A 15,011-nucleotide genomic window follows, 5' to 3' on the forward strand; every position below is an offset into this window, starting at 1 on the left:
GTTTTATTACATAAAGTTTCAGTAGGGTTATCATTTTATTTTCAGAACTCCTTTCTGTAGGTATTGAAGAATCACAACCTGGCAGACGAATCTTTTGCAGTTAAATCTTTGGTAGTTATAACTTTAAATGATACGCCTTGTCACTAGACATTGTGACGTACCCACTTGGCCCACAGATGAATGACAAAATTATAACGTGGCGGGTCACTTTAATATTAAAATAAATAAATGATATGTCATTGTTTCTCCATAAACAGTATCCCAAGGGCGCCAGTCTTCAAGCTTATGGCTTGGAAACAAAAGTAGATAATTAATAATAATAATAATAATAATAATAATAATAATAATAATAATAATAATAATAATAATAATAATAATAATAATGCGTAATGAGACTCAAAAAACTCCCAGGGGTGAGGTGAACGGAACACAAATCATTAAGTACACTAACTTGGAATTTAAGGATCATTAATAATCATTTCATAAAATACAAATTAGAACAGCTATTTATTAAGATGAAAAACGTGACGTAACGGCGTTTTAACAACATCTGAACTTACGGAAGCAAAAGAAAAATTGAATGAAATTAATTTTAAAAATGAACTGTTGCACGAAGACTTGCAGTAACTTATGCCATAAGCTCACCATATGTAGACTCTGTTATCTTGAAGCTGATGATATGTGGATCTCGTACCGGCTGCCTTCTCTGTTGTTGGATTCCAGTCCTACTTCTACATTTCCTGTCCTTAACACTTCCTACTGTACTCCTTACATAAAGTCGTAATGAGTCCTAATTTTAAGTGCAAAACCACCATGGGTTATGTTCATGGAGAGAATACATTCGTATTCTTCCGTATTACGGAACAGTAGCGTAGCTAAATTCATAATAAGAGCTCTCCTGCCCTATACTAGTCAAAGCCGGTCTCCCGTTGACTACCTCTCGTCATTGAGATAAGTCCCAATGAGAGTAACTTTTGAGTAGAATATACTCAGATGCGAAGTGAACTAAGTTAAAATCTTCTCCGATGTGTAGACGTAGAATCGTAGTAAGAGTATGAATAAGAATCTAAATGAGAATCTGAATGTCTCCTCCAGCTCTTGTCGGTGGTATATATCGGTTCAAAAGTCTCCTTCCATCATCCATATCACATGGTCCAGTAAGATTCGAGGTCTCATCCCTTCTCCGATGTATAGCTGTGCATCCATCACGTTGCTTCATTACGTTCATTCACATAGGCTGAACTTTCCCGCTGAAATAAAGCGTCCCGAAGCTGAGTTTGAAAAGTGGGTGTTAATAATATATCAACTGTCTCTTCATGAGGTGGAGAGGGTAATATCTCTCGTAACCTCGATGACGTACTTTTCCTGGAACTGGGCTGAAATTAGCCTGCTGACTCTGGTCACCTCACAACGGCTATTGGAAAATTTACTGCAAGTTATAAATATGCGTGATGTTGAAATACTTTACCCAATAATTTGTTCGTTCAAAATAGGTTATAGCCGCAATACAAAGAAATGAAATGATTGAAATGGATGATAAAAACCCTATATATACATACATATTAATTTAAAAATGACCTATCAGTGATTAAATATATACATCTTATCAATTAAATATATAGTTCAATAATTAAAAATATACAGTGATGTCCCAAACATCACAACATATGCATGTTAGACTATTTATTATTGGAATGCTCCATTCAACAAGGATTTGACGTACTAAAGGGCCAGTGTAAATTCCATCAAATGACATATGGACCACCACTTTTAACGAAGTATTTTATGCACAAATGGACTTGCTTGAAATATTGTTGTAGAGTATTAATATTGACACATGTTTAAGGACAAGCAAGAATGTCCAAGCTTAAGAACTCCAACCTTACTTATTTTAAGTAGAAGTAATATCTTCATAGTGATTGTATACATGCTAAGTGAATGTTATATTTCTGGCTGATGAAGGGAAAGGCAGCATTCCAAAACATGTAGCACATATAATTATGTAAATAATAAACGTGAGTTTATACCAGTGAGTCCTGACAAGGCGGACAAATACAAAATATATTTGTAGCAGTTAACACGGACCAATCAGACCAAATATGGTCAAAATCTTAGGTTCTGTTACACCTATAGCACAGTTTTACAAAACTGGCTAGTACACCATATAAATTAATTTAAAAGCACTAGCTAAAATATTTTTCCATTTTGACATTTTATACACTGTAATTTTGTTAAATTGTCCGTATGGCCCATGACTAGTTTTAAGTTAATTTTTGGCCTGGCATGTATAAAAGTTTACACAGCCCTGATCTATACAAATGCTCTTATAAAAAGACTGCAGACTTCTTTCCCATGGCAGTATCACCATGAATAACTGCTTCAACAGGATATGCTATTTAATGCTGATGACCAGGTGGTATGCCAGATCAGAGGATGTCTTAAAATGCAATGTGTGCAATCTTAATATAAAGTTGTAGAAAACACAGAAACATCTCCAGAAAAAGCAGAAACACTTGCTTTCAAAGGCAATAAGTTTCCTGCAAAATTATTAACTAGAGTAGAACGAATCGTCTCAAACTTATCTTAGCTACTCCTTAACATCGGACATCAATACAGACATCGATAACTGTTATAACTTAACACTAAGTTTATTAAATAAAAACATACACACAATTCAGTGTAAGATAAGACAGGCATAAAATCTATTGTACACATTGTTTGAATTCCTCTCAGAATTCGTAGTCATGGCCTTCTACTGGTACCTGTTAAGGTTCCTATGATCTAATTTCCTCCCACTTTCTTCGTCAAGGTTACCTCATAATTTGTACTGCCAACTGGAATGTATGTGACAATTCTCTCCAGTCACTCTTCAGTTGTGAGGCACTACAGTGGTGACGGCCACCTCTTAAACTGCTGGCTATTCTAATCTGCTTCTCCACTTCAGCAGTTGTTGAATCTGGGTAAAGTTCATCCATCATCCTCAAACAACCCATTAGCATCTCAGCAGATGAGAAAGCAGTTGCTGCTGATGGTGTAGTTCTCAGGGTCAGCAATAAATTTGTCAGTTCCCATTTCCAATTAGATGACTACAGTTTTTTAACTAGCTCTTCACTGTTTGTACACTGGCATTCATTAAAAACTTGTGGCCAGAAATATTAATTTCGGACAAGGAAATCTGTACAGACCCCCTGCGGGTGGGGGACACACATGTAGAATACACCCGCGGTATCCCCGGCCTGTCGTAAGAGGTGACTAAAAGGGGTGACCTAGGCGCGGACATGGATTGCGGTTGGATATTACGTGTTGACCTCCTGTGGATGGAAGGGGTTGAATACGTTCACAGGTAATCCCTGCCTGTCGTAGAAGGAGACTAAAAGGGTCATGTGGCCATGGTCCCCTATTTATTTTTTGAGGGTTTGTTGTAGACAGATTCCAAATTTTTGATGTGTGTGCTGCTCAGAGGTGGGCCTCTTACGTGTGGAATTATGCCCGAAAGCCCGCTTGTGAACACCCAGCGATCTTGCGGGTGGGAGAGTCGTGTACCCTTGCAGTAGTATCCACCTGACAACACAGGTCCCTGCACAGCCGAATACCAGGACATATTGTTTATTTTTTCGCTATACTTAGTACTCTGTATACGCTATGGGGTACGTGCTATTGCAGGTGACTGGAGGGAGTCCTAGTGCTCACTGCCTCAGTCATCCCATATTAGGCATTGTCCAACGTCGGACCCCAGGCAGTACCTGCTATGACCAGGTGGGTATTGCCTTGGCAGCTTTGTTCGGCTACAGAGACCCCTGATTGGAGTGGGTGGCATTTGGGGAGGACGATTTCAGGCATGGCTTTGAAACGGTCGCTCATCCCAAGGTCGTCCCCACCGAAATCTTTTACTTTTGCTTCCTACAGAGGTTCAACTCCCTGGGAACATGCACAGCGTGAAGGAATGGGATCCAGCTTCCCTAGGTTTCTGGTTGCCACCAGAACCGATGGGCACGATTTTGAGCTGGTCAAATCGATCCTCTTTAGTAGGCACATTGAAGGAGACTACGGCGAACTTGAGGACCTCAAGAAAATGCGCAACGGTAGTTTGCTTTTGAAGACTCGTACAGCACTGCAAGCCGATCAGTTGCTTAAGTGTGACCACTTTCGCGAAATCCCCGTCAAAGTGGAGGAGCACAAATCTTTGAATCTGGTTTGCAGAGTCATCTTTCACCGCGACCTTATTTTGAACACTGACGAAGAGTTGAAAGAAGACGGGAAGAACCGTGGCATGACACACATCCGGCGCATTAAGCGCAAGGTCAACAGTGAAGACGTTGCCACTCATGCCCTCATTGTCTCTCATCTTTGGATGTAGATGTTGATAATGATTAGGTTCATGAGCATCTTGTCGCTCATAACCTAACACTCTTTTTACAGTCCATATTATGGCACTGTTACAGTGGAATTGTAACTAACGGTTATGGCAGGCATCTTGCTGAGCTGCATCAGCTCATTAGTCAGCTTGCAGTGAGTATAGTCTGTATTCAGGAGACAAACTTCAGACTATACTAGACAGAATGATATTATGCTCACCGGGCGTCTGGTGGTGTGGGTATTTTTGTTCGTTCAGATACCTATAGCGAAGAGGTTCCTCTAAGAACCCCACTGGAAGCAGTTGTTGCGGAAACTGCTGCATGTCGCAGCAACAGTGTATAAAGTTTATTTTCCACTAGGTCAGCCTCCTAACATACATGATGTCACTGATCATATACATCAGCTTCCTCCTCTCTTTGCCGGGCTGAATGGCTCAGACATTTAAGGTGCTGGCCTTCTAACCCCAACTTGGCAGATTCGATCCTGGCTCAGTCCGGTGGTATTTGAAGGTGCTCAAATACGACAGCCTCGTGTCGGTAGATTTACTGGCACGTAAAAGAACTCCTGCGGGACTAAATTCCGGCACCTCGGCGTCTCCGAAGACCTTAAAAAGTCGTTAGTGGGACGTAAAACAAATAACTTTATTATTCCTCCTCCTCTCTTCCTTTTATTGGGAGATTTTAACGCTCATCACCCCACGTGGGGCTCTGAAACGCCTTGCCCCAAGGGAAGGGAGTTGGAAACATTAGTAACAGAGCTGAATTTATGTATTTTGAACACAGAAGAACCAACTCATTTCAGTGCACGTTACGGCACATACTCTCGCACAGACTTAAGTCTATGCAGCCGAGTGTTGGTTCCACTGTTTCGGTGGAATACACACGATCTCTGTGACAGTGACCATTTTCCCATTATTCTTAATTTGTTGTAACAGAAATTCAAGACTCCTCCTCGATGGAGTCTTGAACCTGCTCATTGGCCAAAATTCAGATCACTCGCTGTCTTTAAAGAGACCAGGCAGACTGCAGACGGCGATATAACTTATATAACAAGTTATCCTTGCTGCTGAGGAGTTCATTCCCTCCTTCTCGGGGACTCCTTGCCAAAAATTCGTTCCTTGGTGGAACAAAGAAACTGCAGCAGCTATCAAAGAACACTATCGTGCTCGTAAACTATATTGTAGGCAGCCTACTGTGGCCAACTTGGTAACATATAAAATACTCTGCACTAAGGCGCGAGTTCTTATTTGCCAAAGTAAGAAAGCTTCGTGGGAGAGATGTGTGTTGCCTATGATGTCACATACTCCATCTCAAGTGTGTACTAAAAATCCAAGGTTCGTCTTCTGTACCGGGAATTTCCATTGCAGGCAGTATCGTCGCTGAACCACTCTCGATTGCTAACCATCTAGCTAGTCATTTTGCAGATGTGTCTGGCTCCGGGAATTACCATTGTGTTTTCGTCGCTCTGAATTGGGAGGCAGAACGTCATCACCTTAGTTTTACCACTCAAGCTTCAGAGGACTATAATGTGCCCTTTACGGAGTGGAAACTCCGCAGCGCCTTGGCGCTTTGCAAGGACATGTCCCCAGGGCCAGACAATGTCCATAACCAGATGTTGAAACACCTTAGTGAGAACAGTCTATTATATCTCCTTAGTGTTCAATCGAATCTAGATAGAGGGTGAGTTTGTCTCAGTGGCGAGAGGGCATAGTCATTCCTGTCCTCAAGCCTGACAGAAATCCTAAGTATACAGGAAGCTATAGACCTATTTGTCTCAAATTGCTTGTGCAAGCTATTTGAGAGGATGGTAAATCGCAGACTTGTGTGGTGTCTGGAGAAACAACTTTTGTCTGAGTACCAATGTGGTTTTAGAGCCACTCGCTCGACCACTGACCACCTGGTACACCTGGAGAGTTCTATCCAGGATGCATTTCTCTGCAAACAGCATTTGGTGGCTGTTTTCTTTGACTTAGAAAAGGCCTATGACACCACATGGCGATATGGTATCCTTTCAGTCCTTCATCAGTGGAGATTCCAAGGTAACTTGCTGGTATTTATTGGGAATTTTTTGTCCATCTGCCTATTCCATGTCAGAGTTGGGAGGGCATATTCGCAATACCACATTCAAGAAAACAGAGTCCCACAGGGATTGGTACTTAGTCACTCTGTTTGCGATTGTCATAAATGGTATCGCTGCTGCTGGTTCAGCAGTAATACAGTCGCTATATGTGGATGATTTTGCTCTCCACTATAGCTCGCGTAATATGGCAGTCGCAGAGCGACAATAACAGCAAGCTATTAGGAGAGTGGAACAGTGGACCTTAAAACATGGCTTTCCACTTTGTCGGCACCATACTCTTCACCCACAACCTGAGCTTTGTTTAGGAAATGTCGTTCTTCTCGTTGTTGACACCCGATTTCTTGGGCTCCTTTTCGATAGCAAATTATCATGGGAGCCACAAGTGTTGCAGTTAAAAGTAGAATGTATCAAGAAGCTGAATATCTTGAAGTTTTTTAGCAGCACTAATTGGGGTGCTGACCGCACGGTGCTCCTGCGATTCTATAGGGCACATATTTTGTCCTGGCTAGACAACGGCAGTGCAGCATATGGCTCAGCAAGACAGTGTCATTGCAAAACTGAACAGCATCCTTCACACCGGGGTTAGGTTGGCAACAGGAGCTTTTCGTACAAGCCCCATTGTTAGCCTGTTAACTGAGTCTGGTGTGCTGCCTTTACACCTGAGGTGCCAGCAAATGCTTCTATCGTATGCTGTAAATTTGCGACAGATTCCACTTCACCCAAGCTATCCTTGCGTATTTAACGATGGAAACTGTTGGCTGTATGCTGCTTGTCCTCGAGCAACGCGGCCAGTTGGACTACGCTTCGATAGCAGTCACAGTTTGTTTCACATACCTTCTGTTCCTTGCCTTTTCAGACAACCAAGTGGGGTACCTCCGTGGGTAGTACGACGACCTGAAATAATCCTGGATCTGCATAATGGCCCGAAGGAAAACACGGACCCTTCGATTTATCGGAGGCTCTTTCTGTACATTGTTTGCCGGTATCCAGGTTCAGTCGTCATTTACACGGATGGCTTGAACAGACATGAAAATGGGCTGTATGTTCGTTGTCAACACTGACAGTGTTTCTTTTTGCTCTCTCGGAAACTTGAAGTGTGTACACAGCGGAGCTCTATGCTATCTGTAAAGCTCCGCGGTACGCACTGTCCGATGAGTGCCGACACTTTCTTCTGTGTACTGGCTCCTTGAGCTCGCTACAGTCTATTGATACCTGTTTCCCTCAGCACCCTCTGGTGCAGTGGATCCAGGACCTGCTGGCCGGGTGTTTAGATGCCGGCACCAGAATCAAGTTTATGTGGCTCCCAAGCCACATGGGTGTAGAGGGAAACGAGTTAGCAGATAAGACTGCCAAGGAGGCAGTAACACTGCCACCGTTGCCTTACACGGTTCAAGCAAGTGATATTCGCTCTCAGCTGCGACATCTGGTTATGTTCCATTGAGTGATGGAGTGGCAGGCCACTCCTCTTCCAAATAAGCTGAGAGCGATAAAAGGTACAATGAAGGTATGGAGGACTTCCCCTCAGGCTTCTCGGAGGGAAGCAGTGGTATTATGTCTTCTTCGGATCGGCCAAGGTATCCTGATGCACTCCCACCTATTGAAAGGAGAACCCCCCCTCTGGTGTGTACTTGTGATCATCTTACCATGGTACACGTCCTTACGGTGTGCGTGGACCTGATTGGTCTGCGCCGTAGCCTAAAACTCCCAAGTACCATCTCCCTCATCCTGCGCGATGACGAACAGTCAGCAGACCTCGTCATCCCCTTTATGAGGGATAGTGGTCTTCTTTATCGCGTATAATTTCCTTTGTCTTAGTGTATTTGTGTTAACTGCGCTTTTATCCCTTTGACTCTATTTTAGTTTGTGTTTGCGTATTTTAATGTGTTATTTTAACATCTGACATGAATTTTATATATTTACATCCAGGCAATGTCTTATTCCATTATCACCTATTTTCTATACTTTTATTAGAAAATAAGGCATTGTGAATTAGATCCACTGATTGTTTTAAACTCTAGTCAGTGGACATATTTTAACGTTTTGTTGTCTCATGTCGTCAATTTCATACCATTAGGGGCCGATGACCTTAGATGTTAGGCCCCTTTAAACAAGAATCAATTAAATTTAAATCTCTGCACATACCTATTTGCTCAGACTCTGGTTGTAATGATATAATGTAAGAGCATCAATGTACGATAAATCTTTGCTTGATAGGAGCCACTAACAAGCGGAGTATTGCTTATGTACTCTAGTTTTACCATAAACTGAGAAAAGTATTGCTTTCTTCTTCACCTCAGAAGTAATATAGTTTGCTTCAAAATAGAATTCTAGTTGTTGTGCATGAATCTTCCATGATTCAGATGAGCCTTTTATGAATTCACTGAAAGAACAAACTGAACCAGTAATAACCTGCATCTGAGGCCCATTGATCCTTTCAGGATAAGATTTGATAATTTTTCTTACAATCTTGCATTCTTGTCACTCATATTAAACCTGGTGTAAGATCACACACACACACACACACACACACACACACACACACACACACACACAGTGAGTTTCAAACCTCTCAGAATTCATAGTCATGGTCTTCTAGGTTACTGGTTCCTGTTAAGGCTTCTTCTCTGACAGATAACATCTCAAAATTTAACAGAACTATGGTTAAAATAAGCTCAATAATGAAACTGTCTTGAGTTTAGAGAAATTACTATCCATTTTAGCCAGACCAGTTCTCTTGTACAAGAGTGAACCTTGGACAATCAGGAAGAGACTGAGGTCTATTGCTACAAATGATACATTCTTCGTCTTCGTGTTTCAATTCCTCGTAGCAATGTATAATCATCTCTTGACCTGATTTTTGTCAAGGACATAACGTTGCTTTTCTTTTCGGAGGAGTTCTTGCAGATTTTTCTTGCTTTTAGGCATCCTAATTGAATTCTATATGCAAGTATTGAATGAAATAAGATGGTCATTAATTAAATGCTGTGTTCATTTCACACAGTGTTATGGCATGTTCGAACAATGCATTTAATAATTCTACTTACCTGGTATTATCCAAACAGTCTTACAATCCCACAAAAAAAGAAAATATGCTTCAATTATAACCACAAATATATTACTAGTGACTTTAACAGTATTGCAGTGGCAATATGTAATTCTGATAAAAACCATGACTGTTTAGTGCCAATGTGCCAGATTAACAGTAACTGTAAGAAGTATCAGCAAGTAAGATCCCTAAACTGTGTGGTTAGAGACACTGAATCAAACACAACAGTTAGAAAATAACAGCTATAAATCACAACCTTCAGCATTATCAGGGTAGAAAGAGTAAGGTTTGCACCCTTAGTGCATACATGCTCAGGAGTATAAACTAGAATTACTACTGCAGAGATGAGATTCACCAGGGTACATACAATGGGACATAAAAGGAATGAGGAAGTAGTGAAACAACTGAAGGTAGAACCTTTGTTAATGTGCCTAATACCTATTGTACACAAATTTTCTTTCAATTCATTACTTAACAAGAAAAGTTGTCAAATCCTGTGAAATATTGTTCAACATTGCTGAAGGTTTAACAAGATTTGAAAAAATTTGGCAAGGTTTGATAGCATTTTGTTTTACTATAGAAGAAAGGCAAACAGCAGTTGTGGTTCTTGGGGGATACATTCTTAAAAGAAAGAGAAGTGCGCAATAAACCATAATTGATGTTCGGTTTTACTCTAGGCATATTAGATGGCAGAGTAAATGGAATCTCTTGGGTGTCAGGCTGAATTCTAATGAATTTTGTAGGGTAAACACCAAATGTTACCAAGAGATCTTCACATGCAGACATGGAGTGCTGAATGGACTTCTTTTGGAAGGAATCTTCAACATAATTTTTGCAATGTATTGACTGCTGTATCAGTTGCAGAGGTGAGAAGCAAAAGGGCTTCTGTCCATTTGGTTAATCCATGAACCTACTACGCTGGCGTAGCAGGGGGAGAGGTGATACTCCCACGTGGCGTGTCCCAGGTGGCGGATAGGGGGGTCCTAACCGGCTTGCCGGCGGACTTAAGGGAAATAAAATACCTCCCGTGGACCAAACTCACAACCCCCTGTGGGTGGGGGATGCAGACGAATACACCCATGGTATCCTCTGCCTGTTATAAGAGGCAACTACAAGGGGTGACCAAGGGATGATTGTGTTAGAACCATGAAACTACTTGTGATTAGTACCACCATGCGAGGAACACCATGGGTCGCTTTTCCTTACGCGTAGTACCACAATGTTAGGTACCAAATAAGTTTGTGATTAGTAGCACGCAGGAGCACCGTGTGGTCAGCCCCCCCCCCCCCTTAGAGTGCACTGTCAGCTTTTACAGTACCTGTGCTTAGTGCCACTATGAGACACCATGGTTCTGGCTTGCCTATGATTAGTAACCACTATATGAGGAACACCAGGGGATAGTAAGAGTCCCTGTGGTTAGTACACTTATGTGATGAACACCATAGGTTTGCATTGCCAGTAAATGGCGCCACAATGTGCGAAACACCATAGGTCTGTATTTCATGTGCGAATTTTATTACCTGTGAGTAAAACCATAACGTGTGGAATACGGAGTCTACACTACTTTTGGTTAGTACCGCACCATGACAAATACCATGGTTCTACTTTCATAGCAATAAGTACCATTATGAGGGGCCGATGACTTGGATTTTGGACTCCTTTAGACTGCAAGCATCGATTCAGTATAGTGCTTTAGAAGCAGTCCCTTGGTCAGCAATACTATTGAGTTTCTCGGTCTGGTATTTTATTGGTTGGCGTAGATTTCCCTCTTCGATCACGTGTAACTACCCCGTTCATATTTTTGTACACAGAAACCCTGACAAACTTGTCAGTGATATGCAGCATATTCAAAAACATAATTTTACACACAGGAATTATTTCATGTTTAAATTTCCCATGTGAACAGTTTTGTCATCTTTCTTTTCTCTTTAGAACTACCCATTTCTTTAAGAGTTCTGTGTCTGTTTCTTGGAACTCCTTCACCAAGGTTCCTATTATGTTTCAGGTCCCAAGAACTAGACTAGAGAAATGAGACATTTGTAATAGAAGTTTAGGAGCTAAGTTTAATGATAAATAGCACTAAAACAGTAAGAACGATTAAGATATTACTAATAATATAGCATACATAAATGGGATCTAATTTTAAAAGTTGAAGTTAGTATTACTTCATTTTATACATCGAAGTTGATGATTAGGGCATAACTCAAAAGCATAGTTGGTAACAAAATGTAGGCTAATACGGGACTCTTCAGTAAGAAACACGTATTTACCTCTCGCTTCAAGTTTGCTTCTGAGCAAGTTGTAATATTATCTTCCCTCTTGCGTACGTTCAAACATCAGTCTCACGAACTTTTAACTTCTTATGGCTTCCAATGTTTTACTGTTTTCACCCCAATTTGCATGCAATAATGCAGGTATTTTATATTCCCGTAACATGGGAAACAATGTTTGCAATAATAAGCACACTTCATTATCGTACTCCAGTAATGTAGGCATAAGGCGGATGTCCATTGACTTTCTTCCCACGGAGAAATTGCTTAGAAGGAAAAAGGCGGATGTCCCACATGAGACTTTTCCATCCTAAAAGCATTCTGGACTACTGCCTTTATGCCACACTCTAAATCCACAGGGACTGGCAACAGGACAACCGCCTTTATTCCATAGATGCGGTCGATTGTACCGAACACAAAAATGGCCATACATCCTTTTGCCTCTCAGGTACAGATATTGAATTTACTCACATTGAGTGAAAATTATAGCAGTACAATGGAAATTAATATATTGTTACACGAAAACTCATTAGAAATATAATAATATGCAAAGATCAATCAATCGTGGCTGACAGTGTTTATTACTGTATGGTAACCTAGAAGTAAACATAAAGAGATATCCACTTCCCTGAGATATTTCTCTTTGAATCTCCTCATTAGCTGCTGTTTTACTAATTTTATTGTGATTCTCTCTGGAGTCCACTGAATATAGGCAGGGATGTGCCTAATAGTTAACAATGAAAGTCATTTTTGTCTTGATTAATGTCCCAGCAATTGCAGAATGCCTAGTGGCATAGTGTGCACTGTTAATACTTGAATTCCATTGGTCAATTCTGTCAAAGACTTGGTAATTCTTTGATTAGAACATGTTCTAATTCACTTTCAAGACTTTTGAGGGCTTGTCAAATATTGCAAGTGATTTGACAAGTAAACTTGTGAAGTCTTAAATTTGAAAAAAAAAAAAAAAAAAATTAAAAAAAAAAATTGTGTACAACAGGCTTTAGATAGTGAAAGGACCATGCCAACAAAATGGAAAAGGAAATAATCTCAAATCTTAATATACCAGCCCAAAGGAAGTATTAGATGTCCACCTAAGAGATGGACAGACTGTAACAGGACCCTTGGACCTAATATCTGCTATGATTATCCTCTTAAAGAAATTTGAAGTGTTGCAAGACATATAGTATGTTTGTTTTTACTCCATTTAATTAAGTTATCATATTTCATAACTTGTTTGAAGAATATTGGTGACAAGTATTCTGTATTTTTGTTTACAGATGGTGCTAAATCTCCTACTTGGTATTTATGCAGAACCTTCGATCCACATAGAGAGTTGGGCTTGATATGGGCCACAACTGTAGGCTTGCATTTGGAAGGTGGTTGGTTTCAACTTCTGCATTACCCTGAAGATGGTTTTCTGCAGTTTCCTATTTTCTTACCAGGCACATGCTGGGGGCTCTACCTTAAGGACACAGCTGCTTCCTTCTCAGTCTCATGGTTACCAGAAAACTACAAAACTTGGTGTGTTGTTAAACCATTAGCAAAAGAAAAAATTGATCTACATCACTAACTGGATATGAGTATATACTGTAAGAAAATTTGAAGTGGAATCAGATTTTTATAACTTCCTAGTTTTCCAATCTGTTGAAAAACAAAAAGTAACTTATAACCCTATAACATACCAATAAAAATGTATTTCTAACAGAACAAAATGTTTTGACACACAGGAAAAACTTGAAAGTTATATTAACTAAAAATGAATGTCTTCCTTCTTAAAAATGGTAGTGTAAAAGCTTCTTACATTGTGATAATTAAAAAATGAATATTGGTTTAATTTGTTTATTGGAATTGCCTACAAAGTTGAATAATCTTAATGGTCCTTAGTTCATACAATTTTGAGCAAATTGTTAAAAAAGTAATTAATAATAATAATAATAATAATGCTATTTGCTTTACGTCCCACTAACTACTCTTTTACGGTTTTCGGAGACGCTGAGGTGCCGGAATTTAGTCCTGCAGGAGTTCTTTTACGTGCCAGTAAATCTACCGACACGAGGCTGACATATTTGAGCACCTTCAAATACCACCGGACTGAGCCAGGATCGAACCTGCCAAGTTGGGGTCAGAAGGCCAGCGCCTCAACCGTCTGAGCCACTCAGCCCGGCGTTAAAAATTTTTTTTTAAAAATCCTGAGCTTATCTCAGGTATTTCTAGGGTGATGAAACCACTGTGATAAATTTAGAGCTCTGGCAAGGCTAAATATTAGTTTCCAGGATAGAAAGAGTTCTAATACAACTCCAGAGGAGGACATTCAGGGTCATAGCATACCAAAATAATTCTTGTATGTCATGAGTTAATACCAAGACTTCACAAGGTTGTGGAAATCTAGATTTGAAAGCCAATAATGTCTTCAAAAGTTCTTTACTCTTTTGTGTGTGTGTGTGTGTGTGTGTGTGTGTGTGTGTGTGTGTGTGTGTGTGTGTGCACGCGTGTGATTTTGACAAGGGAACAAGTGGGTTGTACACAACCCAATCACAAACTTTTGAGTTTTTCCTGTCTGTCAAAACATTTTGTTCTGCACACACTTTACTATTGTAAAAATAAATGTCAAATTTTGTATACCTTGTCCTGTGTTCCTTTTGAAATAAAATATTGCCAATAAACATGTAGTTCTATTAGGAAAGGGACAAGCAGTGTTCAGGGCAATTTGTAACATACTGCACAATTTCCATTTTAGACTTTTAAAATTTTTATTAGGGCATGTACAGTACTAAAAATGAGTAATGGCACACACGAATTATCAGACTTAGAAAGTAGATTCTGCATGACAAAGAATGAAAAGCACTTTAAAGGTCTGTGGAGACTAAGGGACGGGTAGTAGCTGCAAATCTATGGTTATTAAATCTTGTTACATCCATAAACCAGTGCATAAAATGCCAAGTTCTACAGTCTCAATGAATGCTAAATACGAAGGCGGGTTTTTCTTCAACCTCAGATGGGCTATAAAAGAACACATTGACGTAAGAAAATGATTTTATAAATAAAAATTTAGTAGTATCATACTTATCTTTCCATATAATTGCCAAAACTATTTAAGCATTTGTCGTATCGTGACATCAGTTTTCCGATACCCTCTGCAAAGAAGTCTGATGCCAGTAAGGTAAGGTGTGTCTGGTCAGCTTCCTGTTCCATAAAGTCCATAAACAAGACACCTTTATGGTTCCTAAAACAGTAGTCATTGTTTTCCTGTTGCTCAGTGT

The 15,011-nt window shown here is 40.1% G+C and overlaps 1 long non-coding RNA gene across 2 annotated transcripts in view; it reads left to right on the top strand.

The window, feature by feature from the left end:
• LOC137498419 (uncharacterized) overlaps positions 1–15,011 on the top strand; it is a 46,891-nt gene that overhangs the window by 29,208 nt on the left and 2,672 nt on the right. For both annotated transcript variants that reach the window (XR_011017795.1, XR_011017794.1), the window contains one exon: positions 13,029–13,272. This is a non-coding gene — a long non-coding RNA (uncharacterized lncRNA). The remainder of the gene's footprint in view (positions 1–13,028; positions 13,273–15,011) is intronic.

The sequence above is a fragment of the Anabrus simplex genome, chromosome 2 (assembly GCF_040414725.1).
Source record: "Anabrus simplex isolate iqAnaSimp1 chromosome 2, ASM4041472v1, whole genome shotgun sequence".
NCBI lineage: Eukaryota > Metazoa > Arthropoda > Insecta > Orthoptera > Tettigoniidae > Anabrus > Anabrus simplex.